This window comes from Sorex fumeus, unplaced genomic scaffold (assembly GCF_029834395.1).
Source record: "Sorex fumeus unplaced genomic scaffold, SorFum_2.1 ptg000010l, whole genome shotgun sequence".
Taxonomy (NCBI): Eukaryota; Metazoa; Chordata; class Mammalia; order Eulipotyphla; family Soricidae; genus Sorex; species Sorex fumeus.
Window position 1 is genome coordinate 34,164,121 of NW_026606067.1, and position 14,665 is coordinate 34,178,785.

The 14,665-nt window shown below is 40.3% G+C and overlaps 1 protein-coding gene across 2 annotated transcripts in view; it reads right to left on the reverse strand.

Annotated features, from left to right (window-relative positions):
- Positions 1-14,665, reverse strand: part of SLC7A14 (solute carrier family 7 member 14) — a 139,800-nt gene that overhangs the window by 62,351 nt on the left and 62,784 nt on the right. The gene's annotated exons all lie outside the window — the stretch shown is intronic.

The following is a 14,665-nucleotide window of genomic DNA, read 5'->3' on the forward strand; positions in this document are numbered from 1 at the left end:
GCTATCTCTCTAGCCCCATGAAACATATTTTTAACATTTATTATAGTTTTTAAAAATTGGGATCGGTGGGAGTGCTCCAGAAATTTGGTACGCAAGCCTTAGAACTCTCAAGTATATTACCAGACAGTCTTCTAGATAAAAATTTTGGTCACCATGATCAGAACTTAAGACATAACTTTGTTTTATATATAAAGGCAAGGTATTTGAAAAATAGTTAAGCACACTGAATTTTCTAGGAATGTTACTATCGAGCATGTTAACGGAAGATTAACACTTTGGAGAAGTTGTTATTTATTTCAGAAACCCCAGATTTCCATGACTATTGTACCCATGTTGTCTAATGCTCATATAGCATACCTGCCACAGTCCACCTCTGGGAACCAATCATCTACAAGGATTCTTCATATACTGCAGTCACCTGGTAACTTCATTGCTCTTGGCTGAGTGCTCAGCATTGTAAGTGCTAAAATATGTTACATATAGGTAGATTATCTATAATTTTGTCTCAGGATTTAAAGAAGGTGTAAAATAGTCACTAAATACTTTATATGTACAATAGAGTTGATGATATAGTATCAAATTATTCCTGAAGTTTTGTGAAGTTAGAAAAAATTCAAATATTTCATTAAGCTACTTTCCTTAGAAACCAGAGGCTTTATATAATTCTAGAATACATTTGGAAAGTTCAGCTGAGCAATGGTTTTAAGTACTATACCGCACAACCAAGTACATTTACATTTATAATAAGTATCAACTCATGCAATTATCAATATTAATAATTAATACCACTTAGCACTTAATGTAACACTTGTCTGCTCCTAAAGGCTTTGCAAACATTAGCTAGCTAGAAGTATTAGGTGAAATGTATCAGTTTATCTCACAAGGGTTGGGTAATGTTCCTCCTGGTGTAATTTACTTCTAGATTTGACAGTGTTGCTGCATGCTGTTTTTTAATTCTTGACAAGGTCTTATATGTCACCACAGTCATGGATATCTATGCCACTCAATATATCAGCATTATTAAAAAAAAAACAAGCAAAATGGCAGCTTTTAATTTTATTTAGCGCTTTTTTTTTTTGTGGTGCTGGGAATCAAACCTAATGCCTCTGATATGAGCACACACCAAATCAGAGCACTTTAGTTTTAAGAGTTACAGGTTTGTGAGGAAGACAATCACATGCATACCAGAAAGATATGAAGAGCAGCTCAAGGTGATAAAGCTCAGAAAAGATAATCAGAGAATTACGGCAAAGCCACAATAAAATTAGTGAGTTTAGAAGGAAAGTTGACAAGAAGCGGGTAGAAATTAATGCTGTAAAAGAAATAGCCTATTCAGAATATGAAGAACTCAATGACAGACCAAAAGTTTTAGAGAATGCTAAAGAAATAGAATAGACCAAATGGGGAACGATATCAGGTACCTTGAAGTGCTATATTTAGGCACAAATAATACATATTGGACTGGAGCCATAGCACAGCGGGTAGGGTGTTTGCCTGAAGTGCAGCTGACCTGGGTTCAACTCCTTCGCTCCTCTTGGAGAGCCTGGCAAGCTACTGAGAATATCTTGCTTGCACAGCAGAGCCTGGCAAGCTCCCCGTGGCATATTTGATATGCCGAAAACAGTAACAACAAGTCTCGCAATAGAGACGTTACTGGTGTCCAATCAATCAAATCGATGAATAATGGGAGGACAGTGCTACAGTGCTACTAGAAAGATGGCAAGAACAACTGTGTTATCCAAACTCTTGAACTCGATTGGGCCATTAAGATACACAACTATTTAATTTGAACTCAGCCAACACTTATGGAACCTCTGTTATATCCTAGGGATAGAACTAAGCACATAGTGCTAAATGTGGTTCTTGGGGACCAAAGTGATAGTACAGTGAGTAGTGCTTGAGACTGACCCAGGTTGGCTTCCTGGCACCCTGTATAATCCCCTGAGCTACACCAGAAGTGATCTCTGAGCACTGAGTACTACAACAAGTGGTGTGCACGCATGTGCGCGCGTGCGCGCGCGCACACACACACACACACACACACACACACACACACACACACCTCTCAGAGCTTCCAGTCTGGAAGATACTCAAATCCACAATGATATCTGGAAAGTATAGCAGATCTGTTGCAAAAAAAAAATCAGACAATATATGCAATGATGTTCATGAAAAAAACACAATATAGTGCATTAGCCACTATGCAAAGTTAACTGTAGAATCATGCACGTATTTACTTCATTCTGGATATGTAAAATGATAGTGAGTGGTGGGCCTGTTGCCAAGCATGGCAGACGAGCAGAGACCAGCAACCCCATGCAAATCAACAGCTTTGGTGTACCTCACTGGGTGAGGGTGGTGTCAAGGAGAAGGGTCGGGGGGAGGGGCAGGAGAATCCCACAGCTCACATGTGTTGGAAATGAGGAGGGCATAGCAGTGATAAATACATGTGGCTTGATGGCAAGCTTTATGGCAGTGGCGTAAGTTTTCTGATCTCAGAAACCTTTGCTCTTCATCTTGGCCTCATGCTGGAATTACCCAGGATCTTTTGGAAACGTGGATCCATGGTTCTCACCCTAGAAATGCCAATTTAATTGGCCTGAGGTGTGGCCTATATGTTGGGATTCTAAAAAGATCCTCAGGTGATCTGGTAGGGTGGAACTATTCCCTGTGTCACTGGTAATGACCATAGAGTGGAAAACCAGATAGACTGGGCTAAGGGAGGGCAGCGCTGGTGTAACAGGATCCCTGGGTATATTTTTGAGGGTGGTCTCTAGATAAGAGATGAGTATTTGAATTAGTGGATAGAGTAAAGATGGTGGGTGGCATCAGATCCATCCAGTATTAAAGAGGCAGAAAGGCAGAAGAGAAGAAGGAGTTCATACTCTTTGCTTGAACTGAGATGTCATCTCCCATTCTCAAACATTGGTGCTCCTGCTCCTTGAGCTTTGGACCCCCATGGGGGCTTAGACCACAAGCCCCTTTGTGCTATTGCTCAGTCTTTGACCTTAGATTGAATCACACAACCAACTTTCTCAGTTCAAACTTTTCTGTTTGCAGATGCTGATTGTGGGGCTTCTTGGGCTCCATAATATGTAAGCACATGATAGGTCCTCCCCTAGATCCCTGAATATAGTCTACTGGTTCTCCTTCTATGGAAAACCCTAGTGGATACCTGACATTTTCTGTGTGTGGACATGTGTTTAACATCACTCCCGTTTCTCTTCCTGGGCAGGTGGCTGCATATCTTCACAACTTTCTCCTAAAATACATGCAGTGTCTAGAAGATACCCTCTGGGATACTTTTCCTCCTAAACCCTTCATCAGAAACTGCCACAAAGAAGCTGAGGAATGAACCAGGTTCTTTGGGGAGGGAGAAATTTCTATTTTGATAGGTAAGTAGAAATCTTGGTGAAAACATGGAAAGCCAAGTAGAACAAAGCTTCAGGGTGATAAGAAAAGGTCCCTGGATCTGTTATATAATTCCTCTTCATTCCCCTTCATTCTTTCTTTATTGATGCAAAGGAGTTTTTTGGGGAGGAATATTTCCTTGGTAGCAAATTTACTGGAGAGAACAAAATGTACGAAAGAAAAACATGTTTCCAAGAGACTATTGACAGTATCCATATTCATTAATCCAGATTATGTTAATTAAAGATAGTTTTGGAAGCTCATTGTTGTTGTCCTTCCAAGATGAGCAATAAATATGTGTTTGTGCTTTCCCTGGCACTTTAATGCAGGTTTCCCAAAATACTTAATAGGTGTGGCTGCTAGGGTTCTGGAAGTATGGGGGATGGGTAGGAGGCGGCTGCTGCCCCACTCTGAAAAGACCCCAGAATTCTCAGCCTGAAATCCGGTATACCTGGAATTTTCATGGCTTGGTGTCTATGCAGAGATTAGTATTGGTGTGGGGCAGCTGTGGGGTGTGGGTGTAGCTGATGGGGCTTTGGCAGGGCAGGGACTCCCCTGTCCCCCTCCTGAGAGTACCCAGAGTTTTCAGTTGGAAGACTAGTGTATTTTAGTGGCTTGAATGAATTTTAGTGGCTTGGTTTGCATCTCCTCAGATATTTAGTCTGTAGGTTAGGGCAAGTGGATTAGCTGACATGGAGCTAACAATTTCAATTAGTTTTATTTATATTTTTTGGTGTTTTTGATTGCTGCATTTATAGCTTTTTATTCCATATCAATTTTTTTCATTAAAGAACTGTGATTTGCAAATTGATATTTGAGTTTTAGGCATATTAGTGGTCAACACTGTCTTGCATGCTAGAGTTACTAGATGATTTTGATTTGTATTTCTAGGGCAGGGTTGATGATTTTGGACGCTAACAGAGCAATGGAAGAGATATTTTTGATTATTTTGTCTGTGTGAGTGAGTTTGTGTGTGTATATATATCTCTGTCTCTGTGTGTATATGTACAGGCACTTCCTCAACCATATCATCACATAATGATTGCCAAAAAAATTCACTCAGACATACACTGGACTTTAGAACTAGGGATCCTGATTTTTAGAATGCAAATCTTCCAAGTTGCATCTTTATTAAGTTACTTAAAGTACATTTTGATCACCTACCTTATTACTGTGTGAGCCCATTTATAATATATTTGGAATTGCAGACACAGATGACTATGTTTTGTTTAGAAAGTCTATTAAGGGAAGGTTTTAATTTCTGACAACTATGTTCAAGGAGTTGTACAATTCAACTTCCTTCTCAGTGCTTGCAGTTTCTTGTTTTGCTCCTAAAAGCTTATTGAGTGCAGCAATCAGCTTTTGCTGCAATAACAAACAATTCCAAATTTCAATCTGTTATGGTAACATTTATATCTTTTTGAGACTCTACTACAGGCTGTAGTTTGGCTTCAGAATTTTTCCTCAGTCTGGAATATGAGTCTCCAAATGTCTTTCCATTCTGGAATTCAGGCTAAGGGAGCTGTCACAACCTGACACATGCTGTTCTTTTGAGGCACAGGATAAGAACAGAGAACTGGTGAGATGTGCAATGCATGACTTCTGTGGATTTTCCATTGGTAAGAGAAAAATCAAATAACCAGATTTACATTAATGGAGTGATTTGCTTCCTCCTCCATAGGTAAATGAGTCATGTTGTAAAGGGTTAGGGTATATCCCTTTCTTATAAATTAAGATCTGCCATTGCAGTGAAAATAATACAAGTTATCTTGTGGAGCCCCTACTGTCTTTTAGACAAAACCTTTTACAGTTCACCCCTCTACCCCTGAATGAGAAGAAATCTGAGGCACATTTGAGAATAAAGTTAGAAAGATGGTTGTGTTCATTTGTGTACTTCTACAATTGCTTCTATTAAGGAATAAATGTTGATTTCCTGTGATGGTAAAAATCCAAAATTCACCTATTCTGACCAATCAGCAGAACAAGCTTAAAAAAATTAAGTTTACTAAAGCATTGTAATTTACAAAGTCATTCAGAACACAGCTGTTTCAGGCACACAATATTCTAATAACAATCCCCCCACACCACCATGACCTCCTCCCACCACTGTCCCCACTTAAACCTCCCTCACTGATCAGGCACATAAAAATTTATTGCATAGTGCTTACTACAAGAAAACTTCAAGGAATGTCAAATGCAATTATCAGAAAACAAACCAATGAAAGTCAATTTGTAATGACTGATGGCTAATTTACATAGATTAAAATAATTTAACACAGTATATTATAATGCTTATTCTCATTAACATCAATACGTTTTCAGACCTTCTGCATGCTTCTCCACCATCCCAGGTTAGGCTTCCTCTGCCTGATATCACTGGGCCTATTCCAAATGTGAGGCAGGGCTCCAAATGGAGAAAGAGCCCCTTCAACTCGGGTGGATCACGGCAACCTCCAAACCCAGTCTGTGTCATATTAAAGGTCTACACGACAGCTCCTGAAATATGCAACTGAGCAGTAGGTCTACTCAATAGATAACATGCTTCCTACAGTTATTATTGCTGTCATTCTCTGAGGGCAGGCAGAGAAGACAGAGTGCTACCTCTAGCTAATCCCTCACCACCTTCTTGAGGGGGTTAACTACAAAAGCTCACTCCCAGAACAGCAAGAACACTAGAAAACCAGCAGAGAATACGTGTAGAAACCCAGCAAGCTCACTGAGTGAAAAAAATATCATCGAAGATATAAATAACAGCAGTAAATCCTAAGACAGTGTCTCTAATGATATTATGATGAGGATGTTAATGAGTTCAAAGAAATGATATTACAGGTAATTAACAAATCAGAAGAAAGTATGAGAGTCAAATGAAAGATATATCATGGTAAAAAACGACAGAAATGAAGAAAATGGTAGGTAGATCGACGTTTTTAAGTCAACAGAAGCTCTGAACACAGAATAACAGAATCTGAACAAAAGATTGAGGAGCTCCAAGATGAGAAGGAGGAAACTACTAGTAAACAGAATCAAGTGGAAAATATTATTAAAAGAAATGAACAGCATACTAGAGAATGGTGGGATGGGTCTAGAAGAACAATATAAAAATTATTGAAATCCCTGAAGAACAGAAAGGTCAATGTGAAAAAATAAAAGTTAAAGAAAATCAAATACCTCTAAATCAGCCTAACTAAAGAGGTAAAGGACCCTACAATGAAAACAATAAAATCCTACTCCATGAAATAAAAGAGGACACGAGGAAATGTAAACATATCCCCTGCTCATGGATAGGAAGAATTAACGTCATCAAAATGGGAATATTCCCGAAAGCATTATACAGATTCAATGCAATCCCTATAAGGATACCCATGAAATTCTTCAAAGAAATAGATCAAGCACTCCTGAAATTCATATGGAACAACAAACACCTACAAATAGCTAAAGCAATTCTTGGGAAAAAGACATGGGGAGGCATTACCCTCCCCAACCTCAAACTCTACTACAAAGTGGTAATAATTAAAACAGCATGGTACTGGAACAAAGGCAGGGCCGCAGACCAGTGGAACAGGGTGGAATATCCGTATACATAACCCCAAATGTATGAACATCTAATCTCTGATAAGGGAGCAAGAAATGTGAAGTGGAACAAGGAAAGCCTGTTCAACAAATGGTGCTGGCATAACTGGACAACCACATGCAAAAAAATGGGCTTAGACCTTGACCTAACACCATGCACAAAAGTCAGATCAAAATGGATTAAAGATCTCAACATCGGGACAAAATCTATAAAGTAATTGAAGACAAGGTCGGCAAAAGTCTCCACAATATTGAGGCTAATGGTATCTTCAAAGATGACGCTCCACTGACCTACCAAGGAGAAACAGAGATAAACAAATGGGACTATCTTAAATTAAGAAGCTTCTGCATCTCAAAAGATACAGTGACCAGAATACAAAGACAATCTACAGAATTGGAAAGGGTATTCACCCAATACCCATCTGATAAGGGGTTGATATGAAGGATATACAAAGCACTGGTTGAACTTCATGAGAAGAAAACATCTAACCCCCATCAAAAAATGGGGTAATGAAATGAACAGAAACTTTCCCAAGGAAGAAATCCGAATGGCTAAAAGGCACATGAGAAAATGTTCTACATCACTAATCATCAGGGAGATGCAGATCAAAACAACAATGAGATATCATCTCACACCACAGAGACTGGCCCACATCCAAAAGGATAAAAACAGCTCGTACTGGTGTGGATGTGGTGAGAAAGTAACTCTCCTTCACTGCTGGTGGGAATGCCGATTGGTTCAGCCCTTTTGGAAAACAGTATGGACGATTCTCAAACAATTAGAGATTGAGCTCCTATTTGACCCAGCAATACCACTCCTGGAAATATATCCTGGCGAGGCAAAAAAGTACAGTTGAAATGACATCTGCACTTCTATGTTCATTGCTGCACTGTTCACAATAGCCAAAATCTGGAAAAAAAACCGAGTGCCTGAGAACAGATGACTGGTTAAAAAAACTTTGGTCCATCTACACAATGGAGTACTATGCAGCTGTTAGAAAAGATGAAGTCATGAAATTTACATACAAGTGGTACTACATGGAAAGTATCATGCTAAGTGAAATGAGTCAGAAAGAGAGGGACAGACATAGAAAAATTGCATTCATCTGGGGAATATAAAGTAACAAAATAGGAGACTAACACCCAAGAATAGCCGAGGTAAGTACCAGGAGATTCACTCCATGGCTTGGAGTCCAGCCGCACATGCTAGGGGAAAAGGCAGCTCAGATGGAGAAGGGAGCACCAAATAAAGGGTGTTGGGAGGATCCTCCCAGGATGAGAGATGCATGCTGAAAGTAGACTATAGATGGATCATGATTACCACTCAATGCCTCTTTTGCAAACCATAGCACCCCAAGGGAGAGAGAGAACAAAAAGGAATGCCCTGCCACTGAGGCAGGGGGATGGGGGGATGTGGGGGTGGGAGGGCTACTGGGATCATTGGTGGTGGAGAATGGGCACTGGTGGAGGGATGGTTACTCAATAATTGTATAACTGAAACCCAAGCACAAGAATTTGTAAGTCTACAACTGTACCTCATGGTGTTTCACTAATAAAAATAAAACAAAGATAAAGAAATCATTGATAAAAACTTCCCAGAGTTGAGGATTACAGGTATTGAGATCCAAGAAGCCCAAAGGGTTCCATTGAAAATTGATCTGATTAAGAAAACTACAAGACACAGTATACTCAAAATTATAAATTATAGAGATAGAATATTGAAAGTAGAAAAATCAAAAGGGAACTTAGAAAGGAAAGACCATAAGATGTACAGCAGATCTATTAAATGAGGCAACAAGCCAGAACAATAAGAAAAAATATTGTAAAAATATTCAATGAACTGAATGCCTCACCAATAATACTCAATTTAGATAGATTATCATTCATATTTGATGCAATTATACAGAGATTTATGGATAGACAACAGCTCAGGGAATTCATAGCCTTAACACCAGTTTTGCCAGAAGCATTAAAAAGCTCTTTTAAAGAACAAGAGAGACTTCTCATCACATGGCATTGAGTGTGGCACTCACTAATGGCGTATAGAATTGTGCTTTACTAGACTAAGAAAGCCTAAATCAAATAACAATTAATCACCACAAATGGAATTTTATTTCATTTTTATTTTTTTTCCCTTTATTTTATTTTATTTTATTTTTTTACAGTTGTAAATTTACAATTTTTTGTGCTTTGGTTTCAATTATACAATGATCAGATACCCATCCCTCCACCAGTGCCCATTTTCCACCACCATGGATAATATCCCTCCCACCCCCATCCCCCCATCCCCCCTGTCTCTGTGGCAGGGCAATCCCCTGTGTTCTCTCTCTCCTTTTGGGTGTTGTGGTCTGCAAAAGAGGCATTGAGTGGCAAACATGTTCAGTCCATAGTCTACTTTCGACATGCATCTCCCCTCCTGGGAGGATCCTCCAAACATCCTTTATTTGGTGCTCCCTTCTCTATCTGAATAGCCCTTTCCTCTAGGATACCCGGCTGGCCTCTAAGTTATGGAGTAATCCTCCTGGTGCTGATCTCAGCTATTCTTGGGTATTAATCTCATACTTTGTTACTTTATATCCCCCAGATGAATGCAATCTTTCTATGTCTATCCCTCTCTTTCTGACTCATTTCGCTTAGCATGATACTTTCCATATTGTACCACTTGTATGTAAATTTCATGACTTCATCTTTTCTAACAGCTACATAGTACTCCATTGTGTAGATGTACCAAAGTTTCTTTAACCAGTCATCTGTTCTTGGGCATTCAGGTTTCTTCCAGTTTCTGGCTATTGTAAAGAGTGCTGCAATGAACAAACAAGTGCAGATGTCACTTCGACTATACATTTTTGCCTCTCTGGGATATATTCCCAGGAGTGGTATTGCTGGGTCAAATGGGAGCTCAATTTCTAATTTTTTGAGAATCGTCCATACTGTTTTCCAGAAGGGCTGAACCAGTGGACATTCCCACCAACAGTGAAGGAGTGTCCCTTTCTTGCCACATCCACGCCAGCATCGGTTGCTTTTGTTCTTTTGAATGTGGGCCAGTCTCTGAGGTGTGAGATGGTATCTCATTGTGGTTTTGATCTGCATCTCCCTGATGATTAATGATGTAGAGCATTTTCTCATGTGCTTTTTTGCCATTCGGATTTCTTCTTTGAGAAAGTTTCTGTTCATTTCATTGCACAAATGGAATTTTATTGACCCATGTGTTGTTCCCAGTTTCCCTCTTCCCCACAGCCTGCCTCTATGACAGACACCCTTCTCTTTCTTCTCTCTCCTTCTCCCTCTCTCTCTTTTTCTCTCTTTCTCTATCTCCTTTTGGCATTATGGCTCGTGATATTATAGGTACTATAATATTGTGTTATGTAAAAGGGAGGATTATCATGTATATCCCTTTACCTACTTTCATCATTCAATTATTTTTCAGAGCGAAACTGTCAGCTACAAAGTATATTGACAGAGATAGAGGTCTCAAAGTCAGACACTGAGGTGGGAACTCTGACTCTGCTGCATGATCTTGTCTCAAAATACCATTTTTCCTCATCTGAAGGATGAAAGTAGTCATAGTTACCTCATAGAGTTGCCACAAGTTTATGCTTATGAATACAATTTGGAAACTACAAAGCAGTAAGACACTTGGTATATATATACTGGGCCCGCTCGAGCAAATCAATGATCAACGGGAGGGCCTTTACTTTGCTGGAGTGATATATATATATATATACATATATATATATACACACACATATATATATATATAAAATCTGTTTTCCCTGCTCCTTATACCAAAGTAGAATAGTGGGCCATAAAACTTTTTTAAACCACAGTTTAGAAAACCTCAGAAAGTGGGACTTTCATACAGTATTTTTGCTTGTTCATATTTCGTTAGCCAGTGAAATAAACTACTTAGAACATATTTGTTATGTATAATAGAGTTTACTGGGTGGCACTGGGGTTGGTTCGTGGGGGAGACTGCTAGTGCTTCAATGTGTATTGGGAAGTGGTAGGAGGTAGCCCACCCAACTCCGTGAAAGCCTGGAGATTTCATTCATGAAAACTGCATATCCAAATTTTCAGCAGACTATTTCTTAATGAGGTCTGTCCTGAGATGGTGGAGTCAGGCCAGGGGTATGACAGCAATTTTGGATTGTGGAAGCAAGTGTCTTCTGGGGGCTCTGCTTGGGCAGGCACAGGTCAACCTGTCCCCCTCCGATTTACCTCAGTCTGTTCAGTCACACTTGGATCCGAGATTAACTGTGGCTTTTGGTCTCTTTTGAGATTTATCTATGAGTCTCTGAAATAAGGCCAATAAATGAGCTTGTATAGCTGAGCTGGAGGTGGTTTGTTGTGGGCATGACTCCCACATACCTAACTTTTGGCTGTTTAATTTCTTGGTAAACTTGTCCCAAATTGTTGGGGTTTGACCATAGGAACAGCAGCAATTTTGGGATCTCAGGTGCATATGTGTCTGCACAACATCTCTAAATTTCACAGTATTGACAGCCCAGTAGAAGCACAGCAAATTAGGTTGGAGAGTTGAATAAAAGCCCACTAAATTCAATGAGCAACTCAGTAACAGAAGGGTGAAGGCACCATCAGGCACTCGCTCTACAGGCACAGGTTGACCTGTTGGCGGCACAGACCCTTAATTTAAAGTTTACTTTATGCCTAAAACTCAACCATGAGCTTCCCAACCCGCTGAGACCACAAGTTGCCCCTCATGAGCAGTTCTTTGGCACGGCCATGGACCCAGAGGCATATGGACCTAATTCAGAACCCAGCAGCTTTTGGCAGAAATGTGAATGGACTATGCATTAAAGAGTGTCTGTCTCTTCTTCTTCCTGCCTCCCCACGCCCCCATCCCGGTGGCCTCGAAGCGTATTGGGCAGTCAGGAGTGAGCCGGTGGTGACGGAGAAACTACAGCCTCATGGAATGGGGGCAGAACCGGCACATCCTTCCTGCCCTGCCAAGACCACGAGTTGCCCCCAAGAATGGTTCTCCGGAACGACCATGGACCGAGAGGTATACAAACCAATCCCAGAACTATGCGGCTTTTGGCAGAAATTCCTCCAGACTTAATTAGTAAAATATCAGAAATCCGAAGTCTATCCTGGCCATGCGACATCATATGCTCTTCATAACTGGCAATAGAAGACAAATTATTTCATGATGCCTTTTCAGCAGGTCTGATTGTTGGGGGAAAATTCCAAATAATAATGGTGAATCTTTTGTTAAAATAATGAATGTAATCAAAGAGAGAGAGAGAGAGAGAGAGAGAGAGAGAGAGAGAGAGAGAGAGAGAGAGAGAGAGAGAGAGTTAAGTGGAAATCATCTGCCTCACAGGCAGGGGGAAGGGTGAGATGGGGGGGTATAATGGGGTTCTTGATGGTGGAAAATATGCACTGGTGAAGGGATGGGTGTTTGATCATTGATCATATGACTGAGACTTGAACCTGAAAGGTTTGTAACTGTTCTCATGGTGATTCAATAAATAAATTTTAAAAAATTGAAGAAATAAAACTCAACCATGAGTAACTTTGAAAATAATCGTCCCTTAATAAAAGTATTTTAAAGAAAAGTCTGCTCTGTGAAATATGAGAGAATATATCATCATAAAATGAGCAAATGTCTGAATCAGAGATCTTAGATAATTGTCTTTGGCTCTGTCACAAGCTATCAGTGAGACTTTGAATAAACTATGGTTTGCTAAGGATTCTGTTTCCTCTCTTCACTATATTTTTTTAATGTTTAAGACTATTTAAGCACCTTGATTTACAAATTTGCTCACACTACAGTTGTTTCAGATATTCAATGTTCCAACACCATGCCATCACCAGTGTGACCACCCCTCCACCAATGTTTTCTCCCATCCTAAGTCTGGTAGCCTTGCTGTCCTCGCCGGGACCCCTTGGAGGGAGGTGGGTTGAATTTCCCTCCCTGCCCCGAGCAGAGCTCCGGCAGCCAAAGACCTCCAGAACCAGCCACAACCATGCTGAGACCACTCTCCACATGCATGAAGGTACTGGCAGAGGAACAAAGGCATGTGGATCCCGGGGCTGAGATCTCCAAGCCTACTCGAATCGGGGCTGAGCATCCTCCACCCAGATCCTCCATCTTCCAGTAGGCAGGGGTCACACCCACCAACTGACCCCCCCCCCCCCCGGCGCCATGTAATCCCATCAATGGCCAAGACCCAGAGACCATAAAACCCAGCTCCAGAAAGCGCGCAGCTGCAAATGCTTATCTCATTCTTACTTTGGACAACCTGGCAGGCTACTGAATGTAACCTGCCCACACGACAGAGTCTGGCAAACTCCCCGTGGCGTACCCAATATGCCAAATACCAGTTACAATGATGGGTCTCATTCTCCTAACCCTGAAAGGACCTTGAATATGGCACTTTAAATTCTCAGGGCTAGGACAAAGGAGATGTTACTGGTGCCTGCTTGAGGCAATCGACGAACAACAGGATGATTGTGATCGTGATTATTTATTAAAACGTATACCTCACAATGATATTATAAAATCATTGTCTAAGGATTTACTGAGCTCTTAGGTACTAGTTGAGCCTTCTGTTACTGTTTTTGCTCATTGAGTTTAGTGGGTTTCTTCTCAATTTTCCAATCTAATTTGCTGTGCTTCTACTGGGCTGTCAATACTGTAAAATTTTGAGATGTTGTGCAGACACATATGCAGCCAGGCATTCTAGGACCTATGGAATTGGTATGATCCAGCACTTTGGCATCTCTCCAAGATTACTGGTGGAGGCGAGCAGTCTGTATGCAGGAGGCCGGGTGTGGATCATGTGCTGGGCCTCAGTTCACCACTGTCTAGTGAAGGCTCCAGAGAACTTGGTCTGGAGATAGGGCCTACCTGGGACGACTCAGTCACTCTGGCATCTCTTGGAGATTATTCATCTCTGTTTTCTCTTTTAGACAAAAGACTTGTCTTTTTGTAGATCTGCACTACGGATTGCAAAATGTGCTCATAGATTATTCCTATAGTACACAATTATCTTCCTATTTCAAAAGTTATTTGAAAAAATCATTCTAAAATTAATAAAAATAATAACAAAAAGGATATATTTGTTTGAGTCCTCAGAATAGAAGGACCTTGATGCCACATGTAACTAATGGGAATGTTGTTAAACCTCTAATAAACAATTTTTACCCTGGGCCAGAGGTCCATCTTGCCACATCCTCTCATTCCCAGCAGAAAGAGCAATGAACTCAAATACTGAAGTGTAAGTAGACTGTATCAAAACCTTTCCAACGGCAGTCATAGGTGGCTATTGATCTGATTGACAATGGACAGCAAAAGCAATAGCTTAGATAGCTTAGGTGTATAGTAGTCTATAACAGTTAAACACTTTATGACAGTGACACAAAAAAGAAATTACCTAAAGGTTCATGTTAGGTGGTGCATGACATCATATAGGAATGCTATCCCATACTCTACATATCCTGTCTTTATTTCTTCTCTAAGCCTTAAGCCTCTAAGAGGCTTAAAGCAAAACACTTATTATCTTAGAGTTCTGATCCTGAAGACTACATTTTTTGGAGGTTCTAGAGACCATCTGTTTTCTAGATTCTGGTATTTTATGTCTATCTATGTTGCTTGGCTGTGGTTTGTTCCTCTCCTTTCAAAACCAATAATATTATAGCTTCTCTTTTCTCTGATTCT